We start from the raw sequence: 16,558 nt of genomic DNA, 5'->3' as shown, positions 1-16,558 counted from the left end.
CGATCTTCACCAAGATCGGCGCAGGAGGGACCAGCGGTGTCCTTGAGCAGACCGACTCAAGGGAGACTTCGGAGGCTTCGTGATCAGTGGCCACACTCATAGGAGTGATGAGGCCAACAGGCTGATGTGGTGGCAGCGTCAGCAGGAGTTGCTATGCGCCAGGAGGGACAAATGAGAAGACTCCAGGAAATAGTGGATCGGCTGGTGGCTGAACCAGCTGCGGCTCGTCGAGGATGGCCGGGAGTCGCGACAGAGGTATTTCGCCTGGGGTCGGTGATCCGACTCCTGTGGTTCCGATTGGAGGCGGAAAGAGAGCGAGCTCTTGCGCCTTCATGGCTTTCAAAGAGTTGATCCGTCTACCTTCGATGGTGGGACACAGATCCGTAGATCGTGGAGATTGGATTGATTCCATGAAACGCTAATTCGAGGATCTGTACACGCTGGAGCGAGACAAGTAAACTAGCCGCGCATTATCTCAAACAGTCGGCGAAGGTGTGGTGGAAAGGCGTTAAGCGAGATCGACGCCTAGTCTCCCTCCTATGACTTGGAAGAGTTCGGGGATTGGTGTTCTCATCCTATTTCCCCGACAGTAGAAAAGCGAAAGCTTAAGGAAAGATTCCAAAATTTGCGGCAAGGAGATCGCTCAGTTAGGCAATACGAGGGGGGTTTTTTCGTATCGTGCATTGTATCCGAACATAGTACGGGATGACAGGGAGAAGGCTGACTGCTTTGTGCGTGGGACTGCGGCCAGCCTTTACAAGGCTGTGCTTGTACACAGGTTGCAGACTTTTGCTGAAGTCCTGGATCGGGCCTTGGGATAGAACAAGGCGAGGGCATCTCTGCGGAGGAGCACGAGGCATATTACAAGGAAAAGGAAAGGACGGCCAGTGAGCGGACACGATGGTCAGTCTAGTTCCCAACGGACTTCTCGACGAGTTTCGCACTCGTGATCCCGAGCTCCGGGACATACGCATTCGGTCCTCGGCGGAAATGTGCTATTTGTGAGGCCCTCATTTCCCACAGACAGTGTGAGCAGGCGTGAAGGCAAGTGCTTCAAGTGGGGCTGCCGTTGCCATAGGCGGCGCAGTGTCCGCGTGTGACGGATGGGCCTTGGCACTGCGACGCCCATTCCTCTCTGGGACAACCTGCAGGTGCGCACACCTGCGGCATGTCGGGAGATTGGCCGTGAGGACGATGCAACCAGAGGTTCGCGACGAGCGCCAGGGGGCATGATGAGCGACCCGAGTGTCGGAGCCTGCCGTTGCTGAGTCATCGTGGCAGGTATGAGTTAATTGAGCAAGCATGCTGTTTACTAATCTCAAGTTGGTGCATAAGAGCATATTGTGTTGTCGGTTGCTACTAATTATATATTGCATAGTAGGGACCGAATGGTTGGTAAGTAGATGCCCGTACATGCTTGCATTGTGAGAAGTGCACCTGCTGGTGCGAGGTAGAAAGCCAGTGGTGCTAGCTAATGGCTAGTGATGATTCTCGCGTAAGGAGTGAGATTCGTGGAGACATGGTCTAGTAAGTGACTCTCGAAATAATGGATTGAAAAATTGTGAAAGTTGAGCCTTGATGTTGAGATTACCGAAAGACTCGGATTTGAGAATGTGTTCGATAGATCGGACAATGAAAGTAAAATCACTGTGGTGAGAGTAGCGTGTAGTGACGAAACGCGGCCCGTTGGCCTAGAAATACCTCGAAGTTGAGGTGGACAAGTTGTGCTCGTGTAATATGGACGTGGCATAGGCAAGCTGCCTGATACTGGATTCTTGTTAGACGCTGTAGAGGCGTAGAGCGCTCGAGTATATTACTCATGAGGTACGGTTTTGATTCAGCGGTTGAGTGAGTTGCAGTAGCACTTAGCAGGCTAAGTGTGAAGCGGGCCATGGATCACTCGTGGGGCTAGTGGCTTTGCACAAGTGCTAAGAGCCGATATGGTACTTGTAGCTCTGTTTAAGCATGTCGTGTAGGACGACATTGGCGGGTAGTGCTTGGGGACGACCCGTGCCTGGACCACTTGTGGATGTGAGCCTCGACCATTCGGCAGGCGCAGTCAGCTGTGAGAGACACGGCCCGGTACCTATCGGTAGGGCGAGAGTTTTGTCAGACGGTAGTCCGAGCTAGACCGAGTACGTGGGATGTCACGATCTGTAATCATGCAAGTAGGTTACTTTAACACTACTTATGTTCTTAATCATTCTTTACTCTTTGTCATTTAATGCTTACTTTTAGCTCTTAGCTATTCTTTTCTTGCAACTTTTCTTTAGCTATTCTTTATTCTTTAGCCATTCTTTATTCTTTAGCTATTCTTTACTCTTTAGCTATTCTTTATTCTTTGTTGCACCTTCTCACTGGCTATTCTTTCCTAAGGTTTCTTTACCTTAGCTCGCTATGCCACCCGACTCGGTCTTGAGTCAATCAATCGCGGATAGTCCGCGCACTGTCTAGCTCGAGGTGAAGGAACTCTCACATGCACCTCAGCTGGCAACAGCTCACCGTACTCCTGTCCTAGCCGTCTGGCGGCGAACGAATCGCACCTCATCCAACAACGGCCTAGGTTCATGACTTAGTCTCCCGGCGGCGAAATCGTCGCACAAACGCCACGACAGAGGTTCAGTCAACAGGCGGTAGGATCTACAAACTAGCTAACCATCCGGCGGCGAAATCGTCGCACACACGCCACGACAATGGTTCTTGTAATATATGGCATCCTGGAGTTGTAATGTCAACTTTGATCCAGGGGATCAAAGTGAAGCTCGAGCTAGTTGAATATCTTCCCCGAGTGATTTTGGACGCGTGAGGATGAATTCTGATGATAAATAAGTGTTTCGGCGCAAATTGGGCGCGAAACGAAATGTAAAGAGAATTTTCGGAATTCTAACGCTAACTTTGATTAAAAGAATTAAAGCGAGGCTTGGAGATAATTTATGGAGTACCCAAGTTAGTCTGGAATGACTCGTGCCGAAATCGGAGCGAAAACAGAAGATTTAGAATTTTCTGTAAGAAACGGGGCTGATATTTTAGCAGAAAATGCACAGTGTCAGAAAATTATGAAAATCTAGAAAAATATCAGGATTATTTTTATGAGGCTAGATTTAAAGTTTCATACCATTCTGACACCTGGAAAGTGAAAAATAAGCTATCTATTAAAATATTAGTTAGTAGAGCTTTCGGTGACCAAAAAGGGTCAAAACTGAAAGATTAAAATTTTTTTATTCTTATTAAGTTAAACCGAGCTTGATTGTCAAATTTGAGCGAAAACAGACATTTAGAAGGGCTCCGGCGAAAAGTATCAGATTCTGAGTTGGACTAAAATTTGTATGCTTAATATTTATGGACCTAAAGGCAATTGTGCATTTCTTAGTGACTAAGCTGCCTGGGGACCATTCTTATCCACTTACTCTTCACCCTGTACGCATGAGAGAGAGAGGGAAAGGAAGAGAAAAGGAAATAAAGAGAAGGAAAAGAAGAAAAAGAGAAGTGAGGATCTTCAACTACTCGACGAGCCGATCGATCCTCCGCGCGCGTTGGATGTTTCCGGCGCTTCGACTGCGAAGTTAGTTATAGAAAAAGGTGTATTAAATAGCTATGGAAGGTAATTGACTCCACAACCCTCGTATGTGAAAAGGAAGCATGCTAATTACTTTACTAGCATGAGGGAGATAATTAATTATGGCAAATAGGCATGTATGAAACGTTGCATGTATTTTGAGAGGTGCTCCCACTAGTATATAGCCTATTAGCTAATTAACCTTAAGTTGAAGTATTTAATTGGGCATTTGTATTAAATAGAAGTTAATTTAACTTGTTAACAGAACGTATTGACTTAGCGAATTATTTCTATATAGGTTCTTATAGAAAGTGGGTAGAAATATGTTATATTAAACTAGAGCTCCTATCGCCATGAGAACCTAGTGATAGAGAGCTACATTGTGAACATCATATATGTGAGCTAAGGGTTAGTAGTGAAACCCAAAGTAAGTGTGCTGTTTCTTTATTAGAGTTATGGAATTTACCCTATAAAAGGGTTTCTTAATTGCTAGACTTTGAAGTTGCCATGAAACATAGAGAGAAGATGTGTGTTAGATATTGCTGTGTGAACTTAGAAATGGTGTTATAAACAGCATGTGTATATAAGTTGGGTTGAAGTAAAACTTGGGCTGATTAGAGTTGAGTTACTCTATGTGCTTTTGTGAGATTTATTAGTAGTAGATTGTATAAAGCTTTAACTCGAAAATGCATTTTTGTAGGATTTGAGATCTAGCTTGGAATTGATTGTGTGGAAACCTAATAGAGGGTAAAACTGACGCGTTGGAAAGCTCGAAAGTTCGAATTGACATTCCGACGGACCTACGACGCGGTAATTAAGAAACGCTTCATTCTAGCTTTACTTGCATCGAGTCGCGTGGACTAATGTTTATACGGTTCGTGACGTTAGTTCTAGTCTTCGACATCCCTACAGGTGGGTGGTGCTATTCGAAGTCTTTGAATCACCTTTTATGTCTATGATAATTCATTGAGCATATTTATATTGGTAGTCATGCATTATAGGGTATTGGCATTGTGCAAGTGAAAGTGTGAATTCCTATCAATAGTAAAAATATGTGAACATTAGAATGTGGACATAGAACACTATGAATGTATGGAATATAACAATAGTGAACTTGGTGACATTCTAACTAGAGAATTGGATAGCATTGAGAAATGAAACAGTGAAACTAGCAAAAAGAGCTAGTTAGAGTTAAATTGTGGCATGGCCAGTTAATGAATCCTCTAAAGGAGGATAAGTATGACATTGGTTATGATTGAATCCTCTAAAGGAGGATCAGATTTTACTCACAGGGTATTGGCATTTTGAAAGTATATGAAAGTGATAAATGAATATGTAAATTCTTATAGATAGTAAGAATATGAACAGTGAATGTGAACATTGAACCCTATGAATGTATGAAATTGTAAAGGACCAGGACAATAGTAAACTTGGTGACATCAAGACTAGAGATTTAGTTAGCATCGAGAAATGAAACCATGAAACTAGCATAAAGAGCTAGTTAGAAGTTAAATGGTAGCATTGTCAGTTATTGAATTCTCTAAAGGAGAATCAGATCTTACTCACATAGTCTGTTATTGGCTTGGTGGTGGTCGCTCCCCCCCAGGCAGTGAACTCCGAAGTGGTCACATATTGGGCTAAAGTATCTGCCCATGGACTAAAGTATCTGTCCAGCAGACGGTCCCATCGGGAGGCAGCTTAGGGCCCGTTAGGGATTGAGTTGGTGAGTTGTAGTTAACCAATTGGTTAGCTGGATTGATTGAGTTATTGTTAACCAAAGAGTTAACCAACGTCTATCCCGTCGAGAGGCAGCTTAGGGCCCGCTAGGGATTGAGTTGGTGAGTTGCAGTTAACCAAAGGGTTAACCAGTAAATTGGATAAATTTAGTGAAAGCATGCATGGCATATTTGCAGTTTTCATATACTACTTCCTTCAGCTTTATACAGGCATTATAGTGGTTACATATTATAGTTGGTTACTATCTCAGTTTACTTTTCTTGCCTACATATGCCTGAGTAGACCTAGTGGGTGAGTCGGCGAGGTCGGCAGCCGAACCCACTGGGAACTTTCTTGTAGTTCTTACACCACTAACCATACAGGTTCCAGTGCGAGCGTTGTGGCCGAGGATCGAGGCAAGAGCCCAGCATCCTAGCTAGCTGACACCAGAGTTATAGTTGTTTAACATTTTGAGTTCATGTATCATCTATTTTGATGTACAGAGATATGTAAATGAATGTATATAAAGCATGTAATAACTAAATGTTTCAGTTATGTAAAGTTTTAAATTATAGTGGATTTCATGTTTAGTTAGACTTACTATCACTGGTGTTGTTGCTTGTTTTCGTGCAAGCCATGTATATTGAAATGTATCCTGGAAATTGTTTAATTTCTTTATACATGTATCCGTGGTTGTTTAGCCTTGGGCGAACAGAGGAGGTGCTGTTCGTTCGGCGTCTATGTACGGGCCCGGATCGACCAAATTGGCGATAGCGGGACGTGACAGTTCTCTAGCCCCTGGGCGGCGAAATCGTCGCACACACCCGACACCACTTTGGGTGTATCATCAAGCTTTGGGATTCCGGAATCCATATCACATTTACCAAGGGTTGGTCTTAACCCTATGGAACTGACCTCTCTAGGTCTAAGCCTTTACTCAACCTAAATTAACCCATTAGGTTTATTGCTTTCACATTCTCAACCTAGGTTTATTACACTAGGATCATTATTCTTTCTAATCTAGGTTCACTTGACTCTAGGTTAAGCACCTTTCATTTCACGACCTATGTTCTTTACATTAGGTTTAACATCATTCTTATTTAACCTACGTTCAAAACTCTAGGTTATATGCCACTCGATCTATAAGTTTATTCATGTCCACCTATATATGTTCCTTAGCATTCTTAACATGCACTTGCATTTACCATTCTTATATCATGCTTATCATTTATACTTTAGCATAGCATCATTTGCTTTAATCGTTCTAGGGTTATCAACCTAGTTTTCATGCACATTTAATCTCACAATGTCAACATGCATTCTATCCATTATGCAGCATTATATAACTTATCCATCATGCATTTTATATCTCATCTTAACTTATGTCATCAATATGCATTTCATTCTATGCATTACGCTTACATGCAATCACATAATTATCTAGCTTTATTCAACTTGCTCATAATGCATTCTATTTAGCATTTACATGCATCAATATGGATTCTTAGTTTCTTAGACATAAAGGCGACCTAGTCGCTTCGGTAAACCAACCCACCTTAACTCGCGCTCCGATTGCTTGTAGTCACTTGCAATCAGCCTCCCACGGCAACCGTTGCCCGGTTTGGCCCGAACTCTTGCGCGACTTAGCAAATGACCTCCAAACCGCGATCCGTCTTTTCCGGAGTTTATTCCTTGACTCCAAGGTGCTCCGGTTCCGATCTCATGATTTTTAGACCTTTATTCCGCGTGCTGCGGCTATCTGTACCAAAACCGACCGTTTCGTCAATAACTTCGCGTACGCTCGTCGGATTGCCGAACCGAGCGTTTCAACGCGTTCGTTAGGTCCCCAATTAGGTTTCTATAAGGTCAATTTGCCTTAGAAACAACCGGTGGCAAAAACCCTAATTTTGGTGCCCTAACAACACCAAGATCAAATCTCTTGGGATTGATCTCATAGCTAAGCATAATCGAGCTTAGAATCACCCAAGAAGTTCTCTAAACTTGTTTCTATCTCATTAGAATCATCCCTAGGGCATTTAAAACAAACCCTAGGATTCCACCATTAGAGCACTACGAAGAACAACATGGATTTCATGTGTTCTTGGTTTCTACAAGGTTCTAAAACTTGTAGGGATATCAAAATCAAGATCTAGGGTTCAAAACCCAAACTCCAACCCTAGGTTTGCATCAATGGTGCAATCCATGGTTCAAAACTTCAATGGGAGCTAGAACCATCATCTCCAACTCCAATGGGTTCCACTTGAACCATCCAAAAACAACCAAAAAACCCTAAACCCTAGAAATACCATTTTTAGGGTTAGAGCTTACCTCTAAAAGCTTGCTCCAAAGCTCAAGAAAGAGGAAGGAGAGGATGAAGATCTCCTTCTAGATCTTCTTCTCCATCTTCCCCAACTTCTTCTTCTCTTTTTCTTCTTCTCTTTCTCTTTTCTTCTTCTCTTCTCCTTGCACGATTAGAGAGAGAGAGGGATGTAAGAGAGGGAGAGAGAGACAGTGAAATGGGAGAGAAAATGGCTGAGAGGGGTGTGTTAACCCTCTAATGTAACAAAATCCTGAAAGCCCCCTCCATTTTCTGTTTTTCCAAAGCAGACCTGCTGCTTCGGGTCGCTTGTACCGGTACACGGGGTCTTGTACCGGTACAAGGCCCGGCAGACAGCCCAACAGAGCGCAAACCCGAGAGCTGATTCTCTCGGTTTCGTCGTGTTTGTACCGGTACAAGGCACCTTGTACCGGTACAGCGTCGTAAGCACTGTTCCGCAATGGCTGTACCGATACAACCACCACTCTTGTACCGGTACAGCACCTGCAGGATACTGTTTTTCGATCCGTTTCGATTCGATTTCGCACCGATCGATATCAAAACCCCTTCCAACTCCTTTGGAGCTTATTTTTAACCCTTCCAACAGTGTTGGAACATTAATGGATCGCGTCCAACTAATCCCTTCGAGTACTTTAGTCAATTTGGCTAAAGTTCACAATATTTCACCGAGATCTTGGGGGTTACAAAAAGTCATCTCATAAGTTTGAAGTGCACCTACTAATTCTTCTACCTTAAGTTCATCAGGATGTTTAACCGTTTCAATAGCCGCAACCTTAGGACGGAATCGTTCGGGAAGGGTCCTCAAAATTTTTCGAACAATTTTGGAATCGGGAATTTTCTCGCACAAGTTAGCACACGTGTTCACAATGTCTTGCAAACGAGTATAATACTCGGTAAAAGATTCATGTTCTTCCATACGAATGGAATCAAATCTACTAGTAAGCATTTGCAATTTTTGAATCTTAACCAAGCTTGTACCCTCGTGTGTAACTTGTAAAGTGTCCCAAATTTATTTAGCGGTTTCACACGCCGAGACACGAGAAAATTCAGTTTGATTTAAAGCATTAAATAAGCATTGATACCCTTCCCGTTGTACGAAGATAATTCGTTTTCCTCTTTCGTCCACTTATTTCTAGGTTTCAGACCGGTAACATTCTCGACAACTTCGGTAGGATGTTTCCACCCGAATTCAATGGCTTGCCATACCCGCTCGTCGATGGCAATAAGAAACGCCCTCATACAGACTTTCCAATAAGCATAATTAGTGCCATCGAAAAGAGGGGGTCGATTAATGTTACCGCCTTCGGCCATGAATTACAACCTATACCCGCTCTGATACCACTTGTAAGATATGGATCCCGAGGATCTAAAAGGTAAGTAACACCTAGAGGGGGGTGAATAGGTGTAAAAACGGCAAACTCAAAAATCTCGATGCAAATAAAACAAANTACCGGGCCGCTGTCTCTCACAGCTGACTGCGCCTGCCGAATGGGTCGAGGCTCCACAGTCCACAAGTGGTCCAGGCACGGGTCGTCCCCAAGCACTACCCGCCAATGTCGTCCTACACGACATGCTCTACAGAGCTACAAGTACCACTATCGGCTCTTAAGCACCTTGTGCAAGCCACTAGCCCCACGAGTGATCCATGGCCCGCTTCACACTTAGCCCTGCTAAAGTGCTACTGCCAACTCACTCAACCGGCTGAATCAAAACCGTACCTCATGAGTAACTATACTCGAGCGCTCTACGCCTCTACAGCGTCTAACAAGAAATCCAGTATCAGGCAGCTTGCCTATGCACGTCCATTACACGAGCACAACTTGTCCACCTCAACTTCGAGGTATTTCTAGGCCAACGGGCCCGCGTTCGTCAACTACACGGCTACTCTCACCACAGTGATTTTACTTTCATTGTCCGATCTATCGGAACACATTCTCAAATCCCGAGTCTTTCGGGTATCCTCAACATCAAGGCTCAACTTTCACAATTTTTCAATCCATTATTTCGAGAGTCACTTACTAGACCATGTTCTCCACGAATCTCACTCCTTACCGGAGAATCATCACTAGCCATTAGCTAGCACCACTTGGCTTTCTACTCGCACCAGCAGGTGCCACTTCTCACAATGCAAGCATGTACGGGCATCTACTTACCCGACCATTCGGTCCCTACTATGCAATATATAATTAGTAGCAACCGACCAACAACAAATGCATCTTATGCACCAACTTGAGATTAGTAAAAGCACATGCTTGCTCAATTAACTCATACCTGCCACGATGACGTCAGCAACGGCAGGCTCCGCAACTCGGGTCGCTCATCCATGCCCACCTGGCGCTCGTCGCGAACCCTCTGGTTGCATCGTCCTCAACGGCCAATCTCCCGACCATGCCGCAGGTGGCGCACCTGCAGGTTGTCCCAGAGAGGAATGGGCCGTCGCCAGTGCCAAGGCCCATCCGTCACCACGCGGACACTCGTCCCGCATATGGCACGGCAGCCCACACTTGAAGCACTTGCCTTCACGCTGCTCACACTGTTGTGGGAAATGAGGGCCTCCACAAATAGCACATTTCGCCGAGGACCGAATGCGGTATGTCCCCGGAGCTCGGGATCACGAGTGCGAACTCGTCGAAGTCCGTTGGGAACTAGACTGACCATCGTGTCCGCTCACTGGCCGTCCTTTTCCTTTTCCTTGTAATATGCCTCGTGCTCCTCCCGCAGAGATGCCTCGCCTTGTTCTATCCACAAGGCCCGATCCAGGACTTCAGCAAAAGTCTGCAACCTGTGTACAAGCACAGCCTTGTAAAGGCCTGGCCGCAGTCCACGCACAAAGCAGTCAGCCTTCTCCCTGTCATCCCGTACTATGTTCGGGATACAATGCACGATACGAAAAAACCCCCGCTCGTATTGCCTAACTGAGCGATCTCCTTGCCGCAAATTTTGGAATCTTTCCTTAAGCTTTCGCTTTTCACTGTCGGGGAAATAGGATGAGAACACCAATCCCCGAAACTCTTCCCAAGTCATAGGAGGGAGACTAGGCGCTCGATCTCGCTTAACGCCTTTCCACCACACCTTCGCCGACTGTTTGAGATAATGCGCGGCTAGGTTTACCTTGTCTCGCTCCAGCGTGTACAGATCCTCGAATAGCGTTTCCATGGAATCAATCCACATCTCCACGATCTACGGATCTGTGTCCTCACCATCGAAGGTAGGCGGATCAAACTTCTTGAAAGCCATGAAGGCCGCCAAAGCTCGCTCTCTTTCCGCCTCCAACTCGGAACCAACAGGAGTCGGATCACCCGACCCCAGCGGAAATACCTCTGTCGCGACTCCCGGCCATCCTCGACGAGCCGCAGCTGGTGCAGCCACCAGCCGATCCACTATTTCCTGGAGTCTTCTCATTTGTCCCTCCTGGCGCATAGCAACCTCCTGCTGACGCTGCACCACATCAGCCTGTTGCCTCATCACTCCTATGAGTGTGGCCAACTGATCACGAAGCTCCGAGTCTCCGCTTGAGTCGGTCTGCTCAAGGACACCGCTGGTCCCCTCCTGCGCCGATCTGGGTGAAGATCGCCTACGCGGTGCCATCGTTTCCTGAAACACGACAACTTGATTAGTTCTCGACCAACTTGAGTCGAACACGAGACCATTAACACCGGCTCAAAAGCCAATCGGGCGAAAGTCACGCAAGGGCGTCTATTCTCATCACTCGGCTTCATGTTGTGTGCACCCAACATGAACACTCTCGGTTGAGAATCAACAACACCTTGAATCTACCTCCAATANTGACAAAAATACTCAATTTACCGATTTCCCATAGATAGTGATCTTCACCTGTCCTCAATCGATGGGAATCCTCCAATCGATCTCGCTGCAACTCCTCGTAGTATCAACGCCTCAACTCCACGAAGCGTCCACCGAATCCTCGGCTACACGCGAGCTCCACGCGCCGAATCTCCTTCCGGAGCTTGTTGAAACGAAGATTTGTGGTGATTAAGCTTTAGAATCCCATAAACACTGAGGGTCTACCTTTTAATCAAACATCTACTTGATTCTCGTATGAGTTCTCGAGTAAAAACGAAGAATCAAGTCGATTGTTGATTGTTAGAAACTTGTTATAAGAATCAAGCCATAAGAATGACAAAAACAAGTTTCTAGGGTTTAGAATAAGTAGAAATTCAAAGCCTCACCTTTTTAGATGACCCCCATGGCTTATTTATATGTTTAGAAGATTTAGAAGTAGACTAGGATTGCAAAAAGTCCTTTTTTAAAAACCTGTGTCGTTCTCAGGGACCGGTCCTCTCGAGGAGACCGGTCTGTGAGAGACCGGTCTCTCAAGTGAGGAACCGGTCCCTCGCTGCGTGACCAAAAACACAACGTTCGGGAACCGGTTTCTCAAGCTTGAGACCGGTCCCTCACTGCACGACAGAATTACCAAGGTTCGGGAACCGGTCTCTCATCTCAGGGGACCGGTTGCATTAAAACTCACGCAGAGAGGACCTTAGGGGAACCAGTCTCTTCACCTCAGGGACCGGTCCCAGAACACAAAAAAGTTCAGTAAAATAGTTTTAAAGCAATCTAAGCCTTCTGAACTTATTCGAATTAAGTATCTTCACCACAAATGATCTTTTCTCCATACCTTAGGTGCCGAACTTTACGAATGAATCTTTGTTCTTCAATTTGAATCTTTGCTTCAAAACTTCTGCGATCAACTTTTCAAGACTCCAATCAACTTTACGAAATTCGTCAACCTATAAAATCCTTAACACATTCTAGTTGACCTGAGTGGTCGGTACTTATGTTTCCTTACGATTCGATGACCTATTGGTCGGTGTGCCCTGAGGGACGGTGATTGTTGGCTATTAGCCGACGGTTGGCTATCATCATATGAAAGTTTTGAGGAGCCCAAGGATCTATCTAGATTGTATCTATCACCTAGAGGGGGGTGAATAGGTGAAAGGCCAAAAAACCACAAATCTCGATGCAATAAAAATAAATGCGGAAAATAAAAAGCACACCGAGATTTACGTGGGAAAACTCCAAACTCGGAGTAAAAAACCCACGGGACCAACACGCGATAACAATCCACTAAGAATAAAAGATTACAAGGTGATTTACCGAATCCACGGACTCAAACCTCTCTTCTATCTTCTCCGGATCTCGCGCACACCAACGGGTTGTCCACGCCCCACGTCCGAATCCACGAACGCCACGTCCCGAATCCACGAAACGTCACCACTTCGAATCCACGAAGCCTCGATCACGTCGAATCCACGACGCCCACTCGAATCCACGAGCTCACGATCCGAATCCACGAACCGTCTTCGTTCACGCCGAATCCACGACGCCGTTCATGAAGAGCATCATGTGTATGGTGATCCTTCGCTTAGGAGTATCGTAGAAAACCAGGGAATAGAACTCCAAGCGAAGCGGAGATCAAATCGACATATTAATATCAAATTTCAATATCTCGATTTGATCTAAAAGAGGCTTTTTGTAGAAAATAGGTTTAAGATGAAATCCGAGCCTCTAGGGTTTCTCAAACATGTATTCTTATGATGCTTGATGTGTTAGAGAAGCCCAATAGCTTATTTATAGACTTTAGAATCAATTGGAGTCGAATTAGAAAGTTTCTTTCCAAAAACAGCACCTTGTACCGGAACAAGGAATGTTGTCCAGGGTACACCATGACGGAAGATTTTTCTGCGAAGCTCCTGTACCCTGGATAGCTTCAGCTTGTTCCGGAACAGGGCTTGTACCGGTACAGCATGAAGCTTGTACCGGAACAACCATCAAACTTCACTGCGCAACGTTGATGGCTGTACCCTGGACAGAAAAGCCTTGTACCGGTACAACAATGCAATTTTCGCTGAAAATGCATTGTTTTGGATTTTACAAACTCTTAGAAACTTTCTAATCAATTACAACTTGAAAACATGATTCTAAGATCTATAATTAAGTATGAATCACCATAAACAAGATTTAAAGCTTACCTACGCATCGTGATTCATGTTTTACGTGTTTTGCGTCCTTTCTGATTCTTCGAAGTCTTGGATTCTTCGATCTTCAATACTCCGCTCCGAACTTCTTCAAGACTCCGACTCGACCCACGAAACTTGCCAACACATAGGACCTAACATCATATCCGCATTGATCGCCACAGCTCGAGTGCATTTCACGTACACTAGCGGGTTGATCCACCACAAGAGGATGTTCTTTTTCGAAAAAATGGTCGTACATCCGACCCATGAGCCCAGCGGTATTCTCTTTGTGCTAGGGTTACATACCAGGTGTGAGCAGGTAGTGGCTTTTGTCTGAGGTCCTTAGACCGACACGGTGGTTTAGATTGGGTATATTTGGACTACTCATCTGGTTGACGCATATGATTATAGTAGCGGTTGTTGCATGCATACTTACAGTCTTTTCTTTGCACTTGTCTTGCTACTATAGTTTTGATATCCATGTATGCATTCGATTTTACTTTACAGTAGCGGTAGTTATATGTTCCATTATTGTTCTCCTTCCTTTCAGTTTATTACTACTGTATTTGTTCTATATGCCCATGACTTTGTTTATCTCTTCCTGTACTGGTGAGTACTCCTCGCCTTCGTCGGCTTGCGGTACCCACTGGGAGGGGAGACATGTGTATATGTTCTCACCCCCCCACCCCCCTTTCAGGTGACATTGCTGGTCCGAGTCGGGACGATACGTGAGGCGCGTGATTAGTGGTCGTAGAGCTTTCAACCCGGTCCATCGGTTTAGTCCCTACCTTTACTATTTCTGAATACTAACTTAGACATATTGGTTCAGTTGGTTTTTGTTTACTTGGATAAATGTGATTTTGGTGAATGAATTAAAGAACTTATGATTTTCTTTGAGATGAAAACGATTTTCTACCCCTCGTGGTAGCGTGTTTTAAAAAAAAAGGATTTCCGTGTGGGAAACGGTTTTGAAAAGGTTTTATTGGTTTTCATGACTCTTAGTGCTTCAAAATGAGTTTTCGAGTGAAAAACATTTTAAACTGATAGATGTGGATTTATGGATATTTGTAATGAAATGAATGTAAATGTGAATGGTTAATGTATGTGTATGCTCATACGGTTGTGGTTGTATATTGTACTTGTGCGACGCCATGCAAATACAGAGGAGACTCTGTCCGTGTGAACAATGGACTCTCTGTATTTGTGGCTAATCTGGCATACCCTGGGGTAAAAGTTTCAAAAAAAAAAAAAAAAATGGCACTTCCGCATTGGTTTTAAAACCAAAGGGACCCCGAGGCGTGACAGTACAGCGACCTCCACTCTCTTTTCTGCCATGCGGGCAAATCGAGAGAGCATTGATAAGATAATTTTAGTTATCGTTTATTTGAATATAAATGTATTCACTATATATAAACATATATTTTTATAGAGGTGGATGCTATGCGGCATGCTATTAGGAGTATTGGACATTTTGATAGATGATCCTCCGAAGCTGTCTAAAATGATGGAGGGTCTAGCACATGTGAGGTAGGACCTCAAGAGTGCGTTAAATAGACTTCTGATATTACAAGTGACGGGGCATCCAGATATTCCTTCTCTAATTTTTGATGATCACAGTGATATTCCTTCCACATTCATGCCTGTATATGATTTTCCATTGATGTCCAGCCCAATTCATCCATCAAATGTCCCCTCGACATCGAAGTCTAGTTTGATATCCCGTCGGCATCATTCCTCAGGCGTCGACATCTATCCCTCCATTTGATATTTCATCTACATCAGAAGTACCCCATTTTGATATTCCATTCGCGCATATCCCTCTATCCGATATTCCATCCACATCGGAGGTTCGTTAGGATAATATTATATATTGACATAGGCAACGGCGGCAGGATCATATTGCTACCAAGCCTAGAGTTGAGATGCAGGAAGGAATACTACTATCAGTCGTTGATGCGCAAGGGACAGAGCCGATTGTCGATGGCACAGCCATCTAGCATATTGATCAGATGCATGGCATTGAGCCCGTATATTCTAAGACGGAGCATGATGTGCATATTCGAGGACAAGGGCGAGGACACGAACGTGGACGTGGACATGGCAAGGGACAAAGGCAAGGGTGAGTGCGTGGCATGGAGAGGACTTGATTTTCATAGAATTTTTTAGATTCTCATATATATTTGATGTATCTGATCTTTTATACATGAATTTGTTATAGTATTATCTAAATTTATTTATGTTAAAGTGTGTTGGCATTGGCATAGTCCACTCTATGTGTTTAAAGTGTGGTTGAGGTTGGTATAGTTGAATTTATGTACTTACTATTATGATTGAAATGCTTGACAAGTTATTATTTTGTAAAATGTAAAAAATTTGGCAACTTGATGCTAGTGTGGCATAGTAAATAACTAAACGCGGCAAATAATTCACCGTGACTCAATAATTTGCCGCTTTGAAATGCGCTGAATGGTTGGCATTTAATGTAGTCCAGACACCTTAACGTATACCAAATGCATGGTGCCTATTTAAACCTAAAAAGCATTTAATGTAGTCCAGACACCTTGATGTATATCAAATGCGTGGAGCCTATTTAGACCTAAAGACGGTGAACCATTCACCACTTACATGAAGGCGGTGAATGACTCACTGCCTTTCTAGAATTTTTAAATTTTTCTGAAGGCGGTAAACCATTTCAGTGCTTTCATCTGAAAGAGACGAATAATTCACCGCCTATATGTGTTTTGCCCAATACAACGCCCACGTGTCATCTCCAAGCCTATTTTTGCAAATATAAGTTTCAAATGTCTAATTTTAAAATAAACCTTTTGAATAAGGTTAGTAGGCTAAAAATACTTATGTATGTACAACTACGTATATGAATACATCAAAATGTACCAGTTAATACACCAAGTTAATACCAAAAATGAACTAGATAAATTAAATATTTAAAAAAGAAATAGCTGATAA

The 16,558-nt window shown here is 44.1% G+C and overlaps 1 long non-coding RNA gene across 1 annotated transcript; it reads left to right on the top strand.

Moving 5' to 3' along the window:
* On the top strand, positions 3,416–5,717 carry LOC109725097. Its single transcript, XR_002220186.1, has 3 exons — positions 3,416–3,601; positions 4,257–4,468; positions 5,656–5,717. It is a non-coding gene; the product is annotated as an uncharacterized LOC109725097 (long non-coding RNA).

Source organism: Ananas comosus, linkage group 19 (genome assembly GCF_001540865.1).
Source record: "Ananas comosus cultivar F153 linkage group 19, ASM154086v1, whole genome shotgun sequence".
NCBI lineage: Eukaryota > Viridiplantae > Streptophyta > Magnoliopsida > Poales > Bromeliaceae > Ananas > Ananas comosus.
This window is presented reverse-complemented; position numbering and strand designations above follow the sequence as displayed.